Source organism: Tenrec ecaudatus, chromosome X, assembly GCF_050624435.1.
Source record: "Tenrec ecaudatus isolate mTenEca1 chromosome X, mTenEca1.hap1, whole genome shotgun sequence".
NCBI classification, from domain to species: Eukaryota; Metazoa; Chordata; class Mammalia; order Afrosoricida; family Tenrecidae; genus Tenrec; species Tenrec ecaudatus.
Window position 1 is genome coordinate 34,692,271 of NC_134548.1, and position 12,602 is coordinate 34,704,872.

At 41.8% G+C, this 12,602-nt stretch overlaps 2 pseudogenes; both read left to right on the forward strand.

Moving 5' to 3' along the window:
- The first annotated feature begins 4,875 nt into the window (after nucleotides 1–4,875).
- Nucleotides 4,876–5,388, forward strand: LOC142433268 (non-lysosomal glucosylceramidase pseudogene; annotated as a pseudogene).
- Nucleotides 5,389–5,495: 107 nt separating this feature from the next.
- Nucleotides 5,496–6,516, forward strand: LOC142433269 (non-lysosomal glucosylceramidase pseudogene; annotated as a pseudogene).
- The last annotated feature ends 6,086 nt before the right edge of the window (nucleotides 6,517–12,602 follow it).

Below are 12,602 nucleotides of genomic sequence, written 5' to 3' on the forward strand. Positions count from 1 at the left end.
TTAATGTTTCATTATTATTGTTCTTCCCTTTCAAATGTCAGGCCCTTCTTACTCTCTGAACTTCTGGCATCTCCTTTGTTAGCTCCCCTCTGCTTCCAGACAGAGGAAGCTCCTCACTTTTAAAGGGGCCTGTGATTAGGTTGGCTCTATCTCTATAATCCCAGATACGTTCACTACTTTAAAGTTTTTTTTTCAAAAGCCAAACTCATTGCTATCAATTCAATGCCAACTTATAATGATCCTATACGACAGAGTAAAACTGTCCGTGTGAATTTCTAAGACTGCAACATTTTATGGAAATAGAAATCCCCATCTTTCTCCCAAGGAATGGCTGGTGGTTTCGTACTGCTGACCTTGTAGTTGTCTGCCCAACATGTAACCACTCTTTCACCAGGAGTCCCAAAGTTATTTATGTGTAAACATAATTATATCTGCAAAGTCACTTTTGCCATGTTACATTATGTATCTGACTAGCTCTGTGGAATCAGATATTGGCATCTATGGGGAGGCATGTTTCCTACCACACTGAAGGACATAACCTGTAGAATCATGGTAGAGGAAAAACAAAAAGAAAATGTTACAATTAAGCCTCAACTCCCTGTTGAGTTGGTTAAACCTACTGCTTGCATTACACACACACACACACACACACAAACACACACACAACTAAAACACATGGAGAAATTAGAAGTAGGTAAGAAAATACACCCTCCAAGAACAAATTTGAAATGTTATGAGAAACCCCTAAGAACAAAAGCCCATTTGCTCAGGTCAATGTGGATCATCTCAACGTAGCTTGAGGAGAGGGATGTTTGTAAACTTAGCTTAAGAATGTTGTTGTTGACAGTATAAGAACAAGTTTGGCAAAAAGAAGTGTCAAAATTCTTCTTCCTCTGCATCAAGACAATTTTTAGCATGCCCTTACCAATGAGAAGAGACACACATCCTTGGGGCAGCAAGTACTGATATTTGAGATGTAATAAGGACAATAGAAAATCTGTGCTACAATGGAGCAATTATGAATGCAAGTAAGATCTTTCTAGTAACCCTCAGGGAATCTCTTTCACAACCCTTCCCAAGGAGAATACCTCTATTTCAGTGGTGATTCCTCCTAATGCTTGACAATAATTATAATATTGTTGACTGATGAATTGACAGCTCCTTCCAAAATCAATAGGGCCTTGATGGGATTTTTGCTTGGTTATAATGGAAAAGAGTCCTACTAGCAGAGTGGATAAGGGCTCAATTGCTAAAAAAAAAAACAGTCATTTGAACCCACCAGCCACTCTAAAGAAAAAAGGTCTGGCAGTTTGCTTCTGTGAAGAGGGTGGTTTTGGAAATACTGTGGGGCAGTTCTACTCTGTTCTACAAAATTCAGCTCAATCATGGCTTTTTGTTTGTTTATCTCTTTCATTGTGATGAAGTAGCTTATGGTAAAAAGACTGTTTATACCACAAAACCATTTTACAAGCTAGAAGTGGCTTTTTCTTTCTTACTTTTTAAAGGCAGTTTAAATATATGAAAGGGCTTCCAAAAGTTTTTGTGAGTCTCCGAAACATCAGTTCAGGTTGTCACTGAACCCCGTGGAAGTTGCTACTGCTGTAGTTGTTGTTGGGGATGGTGGAGGAGGTCCTGACTCATATAGACTCTGTGTACAGAAGAATGAAACATTGCCTGATATTGTAACCTCATCACAAGTATTGTGCTGTTTGAGCATGTTGCTGAGGCACTAGATCAACCCATCTCATTGACGTAATTGAAAATGCCATGGCTCAGATCAAGCACATCTTAGTCCTCAAAATGGCATCTTCACTCTTTAACACAATTTTTAAAAGTCTTTTGCAGCATATTTGACCATTGCAACATGTTGCCTGATTTCTTGATTGTTGTTTGCATGGGTATTGATTTCGGATCCAAGTAAAATGAAATCATTGACAACTTCGATCTGTTTTCTATTTCATGATGTTGCTTATTAGTCCAGTTGTGAAGATTTTTGGTTTCTTGATTTTGAGGTATAAACAATACAAAGGACTGTAATGTTTAATCTTCACCATTTAGTGCTTCATGTCTTCTTCTTTGTTTCTAGCAAGCAAGGTTGTATTATTTACATATTATAGGTAATTTCAAATAAATCTTCCTCCAATTCTGCTTCTACATTCCTCATCATATAGTCACTTTCTGGGATTTTCTTTTTACTCAGAATAAAGATTGAAATTATGGGAAAAGTATAACTCCGACTCACACCTTTCCTCATTTTAAACCATTCACTGTCCCATTTTTCTGTTTGAATGACTGCCTTTTGTTTTATTTACAGATTATGTATGAGCAAAATTAAGTGTTCAGGAATTCCCATTGTTTGCAATGTTATCCATAATTTGTTATTATCTACACAGTTGAACGCCTTTGCATAGTCAATGAAACACAGGAAAATACTTTTTGGTATTCTTTGCCTTTAGCTAAGATCCATCTGGTTCAAGAATGATATTCCTGATCCTCCTCTGAATCCAGCTAAAAGTTCTGACAGTTTCCTGTATATGTACTACTGCAATGTTTTTTTTTAAGTATTGTCAACAAAATTTTACTTGTGCGTGATAATAATGATATTATTTGATAATTTCTGAAACCTAGTCACCTTTATTTGAAATAGCCACAAATATATATTTCTTCCAGTCATTTAGTCAGATAGGTCTTCCATGGTCCTAGGCTTAGATGAGTTGACTTGTGCTGTAACTTGGAAATACACAAAGTTCTCTCCTTCATTACATCCATATGTTGCATCAGTGCATACATCTATAGAAACATCCTAGTGCCATTATGTCAATTCCTGGAGCCTTGTTTTTTCACCAATGCCCTTAGAGGACCTTGGATTTATTCCTTCAGTATAATAAGTTTTTGATCATAAATGCTTACTCTTAAAATGGTTGAACATTGATCAATTCTTTTTTTTGGTACCCTCTTTAAAACAATGCCTTCTTCCATTATGGTTTATTTCTTCCATCTTCTTTTGAAATTCTCCTACATCACTTAATATTTTCCCTGTGAAAATAAAAACCCAAACCCACTCTCATACAATTGATTCCAACTCATAGTTATCCTTATGAGATTTCTGAAACTGTAAATCTTCACAGGAGCAGGTAGTCTCATCTTTCTTTAGCAGAGCTGTTGGTTGATTTGAACTGTCAGCCTTGCAGTTAGCAGCCAAAGGTCTAACTGCCTGTGCCACCATGTCTCTTCTGGTATCTGATTTGGTCTTATGTTTCCTGTCTTTTATTTTTTCATGTATAGTGTTCTAGATGTCACCCCATAGCATGTCTGGTCTTCTGTCATTAACATTCAATGGGACAAATTTATTTTGAGGTTTCTATAAATTCAGTGATATAGTGGTTATGCATTGAGCTGCGATCTTCATGGTCAGCAGTTTGAAACCACCAGTAGCTCCACAGGAGAAAGACTGGGTTTTCCACCACTGTAAACAGTTAAAATGTTGGAAACAGGGAATCACTATGAGTCAGCACTGATTCAATGCTTTGAGGTTGTTGTTTTTTTTTTTTTCTCTTGAAAACATTTGGTGGAATATACTGAAGCTTCTTCTTTGACTTGGATGAACTTGCTTTTTTCTTTCGAGGTCAACCCTTGGCCTTGCTATGATACATGATAGTGAACATCTTTATGGTCTCTTTCCACAGATATAGTCAATTCGCTTCCTGGGAACCCCATATGGCAAGGTCTATGTTTAGAGTTGGCATATGTTTTTAGAAAAAGGTGTTTGAAATTAATAAAATTTTTGTCTTGCAAAATTCTGTCACACTTGCTGAAGAGACTCTAGTGACTCCAGCACTTTTGGTCACCTTTCCATGGGCCAGTACCTGGATGCTGAGTCAGCTGCAGACACTGGTGGAAGGACCCGTCACCTGGTCCTGGAAGACCTGGTGTCATGATTCAGGGACTGGGCCACCTGGGACTCTGCCCTACAGGATGGCACCTAACATCAACTACATGACCACCTGGACTTGCCTGGTGAGATACTGTGTATTAGAGGGTGTCATTGAGGTTGTAGAGACCCAGCATGTAGGAAACATAGAAACCAGGATCCCAGCCTCTGACCAGCACAACCAGCTGTGTCTTGAGACAGAGTTGTCTTTGTCCCTTTGGTGGCTTTAGAGGAGGTCCAATCACCCATGGCTAGCTCTGTCATTGCCAGCTCAACCCTGGAATATACCAACAATAGATCCACTGCTGACCCATTCACGACGTGTTGTGTCAGGAAGAGCAGAATGTATACGAGCAAATCCTGTCCCTGAAATGCCCATGAACCATATGTAGCTGGAATTAAGGCCTCTGTGGGTCGTTTCCCCTCTGCCGTGCCCTCCATCCCCAAGTATATCAGCTTCATGGAAACAATGCAATCTTCATCAGTTGTAATGATGACCAGGAAAGCAGCCTCCCTGTAGCAATCTTTGTGCCTGGTGTGGAAAATGAGTGGGACAATGACCTAGAAGCATCCTTCATGTTCTCCATGTAGAATTGACTGGTGGTTGGGGATGCCCCTGGACATGGAGATGAAATGAGTTGTTCTGTTTGGAGCATTAGCAGAAAATATTACAGGGAATGCTTTGGCATCATTTAGTCCTCCTAAATCCCTACACAGTGGCTGTGGCTGTGGTTGTGGCTGCGGCTGTGGCTGCGGCTGCATGGCTTATGGCAGATGCCATAGTAACCCACCTTAGTACCTTTCACCCTGACAACACTGGACACCAAGTGTGGTGGGATGGATCACCCTCCACACCCCACTAGACCCAAGTACACCTTCCCAAGAAGAACTAGGTCTCACTGAGGTTGTGAGTGTGTTTGGGGAAAGCTGCCTCCTCTAGGGAAATGCTTTCTGGAGTTCTCACCAGCTTAGGACACGTACAGGTCATGTTTGGAGCCAAGAGCCTGGTGTACTACTATGGGTACACAAGGTTCATTGGTCTGGAAGGGGATTCAGCACCTACCCTCAGTCACTATGTACTATTCCTATATACAGACTGGGAAGAGAGTATCTCAGCTTGGCAGAATCCAGTGATGGAAAACAAATCTTTGCCTACCTGGTACAAATCTGCCCTGTTTTATAAAGTACTTGTATATTTCCTGACTGATGAATCATTGTATGGATAGAAGTACCTGAATATTCCCTACTAGAGGAGCTGGAGGGGAGCATGGGAGCTCCATCTCATGCTACAGAAGTACAGACTCTCTGGCTAATTTAAAGGCTAGGAATATAACATGTATAATGCATATGATGTCCAATTTTAAGCTTCCTTTGCTCTGGTCATGCTCTGTCACAAACTGGAGCTCAGCCTTCCATTTGACATGGTTCTGGTCACCATCAAGAAGGACCTAACATAATTTCAAAGTCTTATCATTGGTTGTTAGTATCATAAAATTGAATTTTCATATTGATTTTGTATCTTAAATTCTTATTAGATTTTTTAATGTGGACTTAAATTGTCAACATGGACTGCTGTTACCAAGCGAACATCATTTTGCTTCTTCCTTTTAAATCCATGTTCTTTTATTTTTTAACTTGTTTTACTTCACTGGTTATAACCGCCAACAAAATGTTTAATCTTTCAAAAAAGGATCTAACATGATGATGATCATACTTTATGAGTTGGAAACTGAAAAGGAAGAGTCATCCTTCATGATATTAAGGATGCAGGTGATGAGCTCTGGCTACAGGTCAATTCGTATGAAACCCATGATACTGCTGACTGAACTGACCTGAAACTAAGATCTTGCTGCAAGACTAGTATATGATGAGGGACACATGTGTTTGGTCATGATGGAGTCTAAAATGGAATTTGACAGGGACCACAATGTCCTCATCAAGAATGGAGGCTATGCAGATCAGATATTTATTGGCTGGGTCATCTCAGAATCCAGCGCATACTGTGGAGGCCTGTAGTCTGGGTGGCTACTCTGTGCAGAGTACAGGGCATTCAGAAATTGTTTTCCATCCTCAGCTACAGCCAAGAGGCCTCTGCTGTAGAATGGCCACTATTACAACTATGACAGCCCCTGCCATTTTCAGTTCTACAACACCTTGTTTGACCAGTCTGCTGGCCACTGGTTCCTAAGAGCCTGTGACTTAGGAGAAAGAGATATGGAGGTATTTCCTACATGATCCATCCTCTCCAAATTATCTTTGAGTTCAATATCAAGGCTTTTCTTGGAGGTACCATGGGGACTGTGAATATGATAGAGCCCCATGGTGTACCTGATACATGCAGTGTACAGTCTGATGAAGTCTGAGTGAGTGTGGTCTATGGTTTGACCACCACCATGATCCAGGAGGGGCACACTCCTGAGGCATACTGCCAGCATCTGGCTTACATGCAGCCCCTGATCATCTGGGCTATGCAGCTGTCTTCCCAGCCCAAAGAACTGAGTGCATTCGAGCAGGAGCCTGACTTCCTAAAGGAGTTTTGTAACATTTGCCTGAGCAGAGCAAAGGTGAAAGGAGCTCCTGGCTGACAGGCAAAGTACCATGCCTATCTGTATAGTTGAGAAGAGTTGTAGACAAAAGGACAGTATTCTTAATGTTTTCTGAAACTGACCTGTGGGAACTTGTTAACTTCACTAATAAACCCCCATAATTGTGTCTATTGTCTTTGAGATCTGTTTATACATTGCAACAGATAATTGAACTCAGTAGAAAAAGTAGAGTCCTATGGGAATGCCAGTTAACGTCAGGATGAAATAAAGACTGAAGAGTGGAAACATGTATGATCATTGTTTTGTGGCAATCAGCCTTGGGCTAGTGTGAAGTTGGAGTTTCCTTCCCCCTAGGATAGCCAGACAAGATCAGACATGGGCCTCCTGGGATTTCATCAGATCCCAAGAAATGTGTCTTCATGAGAATGATGTAATAAAGAGAATGGCTAAAGAGGTTTGGGACTGAGTCTTATCTAAAGTTTCCCGTACAACTTAAAGTGTTTTGGCTACTTCTAAGGAAACTGCGAGATTGGTGGTTCAAACCCACCAGCTTCATTGTAGAAAAATTAGACTATTTGCTATTGTAAAGATTTACAACCTTGCAAACCCTATATAGGGTCACATGAGTCAAAATCTACTAACAGTAGTGTTTTGGGTTTTTGTTTATTTGGGTATTGTGTTGTTGTTTATAATTGTTTGTTTTCTGGAATGCAGGAAATAGAGTTACTATACAGTCTGTCATCATTCATAACCTACCTAAAGAATTTAAACACCCGATAAATTCTGTGCTCTATTTTTATGCTAATTGGATTCACAGTAAGACAAAGAAACAAGAGAACTAGTTTGAATCTTCTAATTAACCCCTACCTGGAATTCTTTGCATTTAGGCTTAGGTTCTCAGATCAGTAAATCAAGAATGACACATTGTTTTCCTTTGCCTTTCTCTCTCTCTTTCATGAAAATACCATGGCTTGAGTCAAGCACCTCTTAGTCCTAAAAGTAACATAGTTGTTTTTTTCAGTGCTGTGAAGAGGTATTGCACAGTACATTTACCCAATGCAATGCATCATGTGATCTCTTGACTGGTGCTTCCATGGGGATTGATTGTGAATTCAAGAAAGACGAAATCCTTTACAACTTCAATCTTTTCTCCATCTATCATGGTGTTACCTCTTGGTCTTTTCTCCATTTATCATGGTGTCACCTCTTGGCCTAGCTGTGAGGTTTTTGGTCTTCTTTATATTGAGTTTAATGCATACTAAAGACCGAAATTCTTGATCTTCATCAACAAGTGCCTCAAGTCCTTCTCACTTTCAGCAACCAAGTTGAGTTAGTTTGCATATTGCAGACTATTAATAACTTGTCTGATTTTCAATCTAACTTGTCTGATTTTTTGTTCCTTCAATCTAACTTGTCTGATTTTTTGTTCATCATAGAGATTAAATAAGTATGGGGAGAGGATACAACCCTGGTGCATACCTTTCTTTATTTTAAACCATGCAATATCCCTTTATTCTGTTCACACAACTGTTTCTTGGTTCATGTATAAAATGGGTGGCTGTCACAGTATATTAACAAGACAGAGTAAAAGAGAAGACATGGAAGGAACAATACCAAATGGATTTTGGCAGAAAGCAAATATAAGAAAAGAACAATATAGAAAGACTCGCACTTCCTTCCTTTCAATGTATCCTATATCCTTATAGTAATCTAAACAGTCTGGTATTGGTATAACATTAGCTATGCAGATCACTGGAATAAATTGAGAGTTGAGAAATAAATTTATACATACAACTATGATCAAATGATTTTTTTTCTTTTTTCTTTATAATCATTTTATTTGGGGCTCGTACAATTCTTATCATAATCCATACATACATCCATTGTGTCAAGAACATATGTACATTTGTTGCCAACATTATTCTCAAAACATTTGCCTTCTACTTGATCAAATGATTTTTGACAAGGGTACTAAGTACATTCATTGGAGAAACCAGATTCTCTTCAATAAATGTTGATGGGAAGATTGGATTTTCACATGAAGAAGAATGACTCAGCCTCCATGCCTCACACCATACACAGAACTAATTCAAACCAAATAAGGGACTTCAATGTGAAGACCAAACTTATAAAATTCTTAGAAGAAAGCATAGGGATGGAGCATTAGGGCCTAGTTTTTAATGATAGATTATTACATATTATACCAAAAGCAGTAGCAAAACAAGACAAAATAGATACATGGGTCCTCAACAAATTAAATACATTTTTTCACATTACATTCTTAGAAAGAAAGAAAGAAAGAAAGAAAGAAAGAAAGAAAGAAAGAAAGAGGCTCTGGATAGATGACACTGAGGTAAAGACAACTGTATTGGAGACTTCACAAGACAGTGAGAGCGAGAGTAGACCTCATTCTGGAGTGCCAGTCCTTTAGGGCATTATTCCTGCTCAGAGCAGTTCATCCCCAGAGATGACTTCAGGGCCAGCCTCAGCTTGAGGCATGATACCTTCTCCCTAGATGAGATTACTCCAGAGCAAGGACCTGAAGACACAATTCTGGGAGAGTGGCTGGTCTGACCCACCAAAATGTGGGCAAATCAAGAGGGGTGTGCAACAGATTATTGATGGGAGGAATCCCATAGACTTCTGACTCAGGGGGCAGCATTTGGCACTTAATTTGAACTGATTGAGGGTGACTCAGAAGGGGGCCACACTGAAAGTCTAAAGGTGTAAGGGTGGTAAGGGCACTAGACTACTCCATGCCTGACTGCAGGAAGAGCAATTGGGACATGTACGAGGCGGGCCTCTGGGTCACGATTAGTAAAGACTGAAAGGGTGTGTGTGTTGTTAGATGAGCAGATTCTGGGATGTGGAACCCTGAAAGAAAAGGTGACTGGATTGATAGATTTTAACATGTCCTCACTATGTAGCAGAGAGATATTCATCTACTCTGTTTCAGGATCCCTCTTATACTTGGGACTATTTGAATAGCCTTTTTCTCTCTCTCTTTTGGTGTCTATCAATATAAGATAGGCAGAATAGGCAATCCCAAGGAAATAGTGATGGACTGACAGTTCCGGGAGTGGGGGCGGGGGCATGGGAGGGGAAGAAACAGGGGGAGGACTGTGGTGAGTTCAATAATGACGGGTACAAGGGAAAAGTAAGGTTTCTAAAATTGATGGCGAGGAGGGTGTAGCTTTTCTGGCAGGGTTTGATCTATCAAATTGTATCTTAGATGAATTACTGAGAAGTGAATGATTAGTAAAATGCTAGGGAGGTAGGTGCCTGGTCTTGGCAAATGGGACTCCATTTTGAATCTGGTGCCTTCAGCTCGGTCCTTCAGCCTTTCCCACATCCTCTGAAAGCACGGACATAGTCGCCACCCATCTTCTTCAAGACATCATCCCATGGTTTGGCCAGCCAGCTTCAATCCAGTCAAACAAAGGTCCAGCCTTTATATCCAAGGTACAGCAGGCTGTGCAAGCGTCATTGGGAATCTGCTGGAAGTTCCATGCGGCCTACCATCCTCTATCTTCTGGTAAGGTTGAAAGGGCCAACGGCCTCATAAAGCAGCACCTTACCAAACTCTCACTTGAACTTCGGCTTTCCTGGCCTCAACTATTACCTCTTGCTCTTACCCGCCTAAGTGCGGCCCCTCGGGAGACATCGGGTCTTAGTCCATGCGAGATATTCTGTGGACAGCCCTTTCTCTTTTCCCTTCTCCCGCTCAACGATAGCCCCCAGCCCTTAGCCTCATACCTGTCATATTTATTCTTGTTGCACAATCTTCTTAGGAAACATGCTAATTCCACCATTCCTGAACGCTCTTCAGCCTCCCCAGACCTTCCAAAATCCATCCACCCAGGGGATGCTGTGCTAATCAAATCTCTAACGCCAAAACCTTTAGCACCTCGGTGGGAAGGCCCGTACACAGTCATCCTCACTACACCTTCAGCGGTCAAGGTAGTGGGTTTACACTCTTGGGTGCATTTGTTCAGAGTAAAGCCAATTGCCAAAACCAACCATGACCACCAGTGGTCTTCCCAGCCTATTGGCCCTATATCTCTTCGCCTTTCTTGTTTCCCCAAACTGGCTAGCTGAGTCTAGCATAACTTCTCCTTTTGCCTGGAGATTTTTCCTTAGCGAAAATTACACCTGCTTTCCAAGAGTTAGGATCAGCATGCAGCTTCCCGGCAAGGGAAAAATCCTTGCAACCGCTGATTTTCCTCCGACCGGATGTGCCTCTGCCCTTTCCCTCAATGTCTCTTACTTTACAGCCCATAAAAGATCAACAACCGAAGAGTGCCAACACCAGGGCGCAGTATGCTTTCTCTATGACCAAATACCCAGGCCGGCTTGTGCCAAGCAATATATAAGCAAGAATGTTGGCTGCCCCTGGAGGTCATGCACTATCCATTATGCTAACCCTTACCCTATCAGCAGATCACACCGGTTTTACTGGTCAGGAAGCCAATAGACCATAACCATCCCGGACCCTTGGAACAGTAGGTGGACTAAGCCGGTCAGAGGTGCTTGGTACTACCGATCATGGGACGAATATCCCTCCTCCAACATTTTTATCTGGAGAACCCTGGTGTAAGTCCAATCAACTGTCCACCATACCATTCAAACCCAGGAGCAACAACTTTCCGACCAAATTTCTAGGGTTTCTGAGTCCCCCTTCTCCTGGTTAACATTACTACAGCAGGGACTTGCCCTTGCTAACCTTACCGGACTAGGCAGTCTTTCCACTTGTCTTATGTGTGCGGCCCTGGAATGCCCTCCCCTAGCAGCGGTAACGGCTCCTGCTCTGCCACCCTTGCTCAACATAGAGTTTTCACCACCAGTAACCATCTCCAATGTACCTCTGTACATCCAACCTGAAAATACACAGATACCGTTTTGTTATTCAAATACATTCCCGTGGTTTTGCAATGAAACCCAAATCCCTTCTGGACCAGTGACAGCTCCCGAAGGATTTTTCTTCTGGTGCAACCGGACTCTCACCAAACACTTGAACATCAGTTCCTCCTCTAACCTTTTGTGCCTACCGGTTACTTTAGTCCCACAGCTTACAATATACACACCAGCCGAGTTTCAAGACAAATATACACAGGTATAGGGCCACAGGTCAAAAAGGGAAGTCTTTTTCCCTTTAATTGTCGGTGTATCCTTAGCCTCCTCAGCAATCGCGGTAGGACTCAGTGGTGGAGTCCTTGGGCACTCTATTGTCACAACAGATAAACTAGCCACCCAGTTCCAACTGGCCCTTTATGCCTCAGCAAATTCCTTAGCCTCTTTACAAAAACATATAACCTTTCTTGTCCAAGTCACTTTACAGAACTGCTGCGCTCTGGATCTCATTACAGCTGAGAAAGGAGGGACCTGCCTCTTCCTCCAGGAAGAATGCTGGTATTACATCAATGAGTCGGGAGTTGTGGAGACCAACATCCAAACCCTGAATAAACTAAGGCATGATTTGCCGAACACCGACTGAATATAGGCGGGATCTCATCCTGGTGGAGTTCTTCTGTGTACCCTTTCTTAGCTCCCATATTAGGGCCCATAATTTTAGTTATAATTTTGCTTCTAATTGCCCCTTGTCTCATCCAGCTCCTGCAAAACCGACTCCACGAGATCACCCATATAGCAGTCCACCAGATGATGCTGCAGCAATACCAGCCTCTCCACCCTATACCAGGCCAGGCATTCCAGTACTCTGCATATGAGTACTGGTATGAGTTCGTCGTCCTTGTGTCCACAGGAAGAAGTTACAGAAGAGAATGACTCTGACCCGTTTCACTATAAGGCATAGTCGGGCATGCCTGGTCTTGGCAAAAGGGACTCCATTTTGAATCTGGTGCCTTCAGCTCTGTCCTGAGAATTCACCTCTCATCGACCTCCCTCTCACCGACCTCCCCCCTCCCTTGCTCAACCCCAAATTCCTGGAACTGGCTCATCCCGAGCCAGAATGTTTTCTGAAGATAAGCACACTCCATTCTACCCATCCCAGATGTATTGATAAGATTAAAGGCCTCTTCCCTGCTGAAGCCCCTGTGTGCACAGATACTCCCCAGCTTTGATCTGTGCCTGCCAGCAGGGGTATAAAAATGCTGCCTGAATTGCCC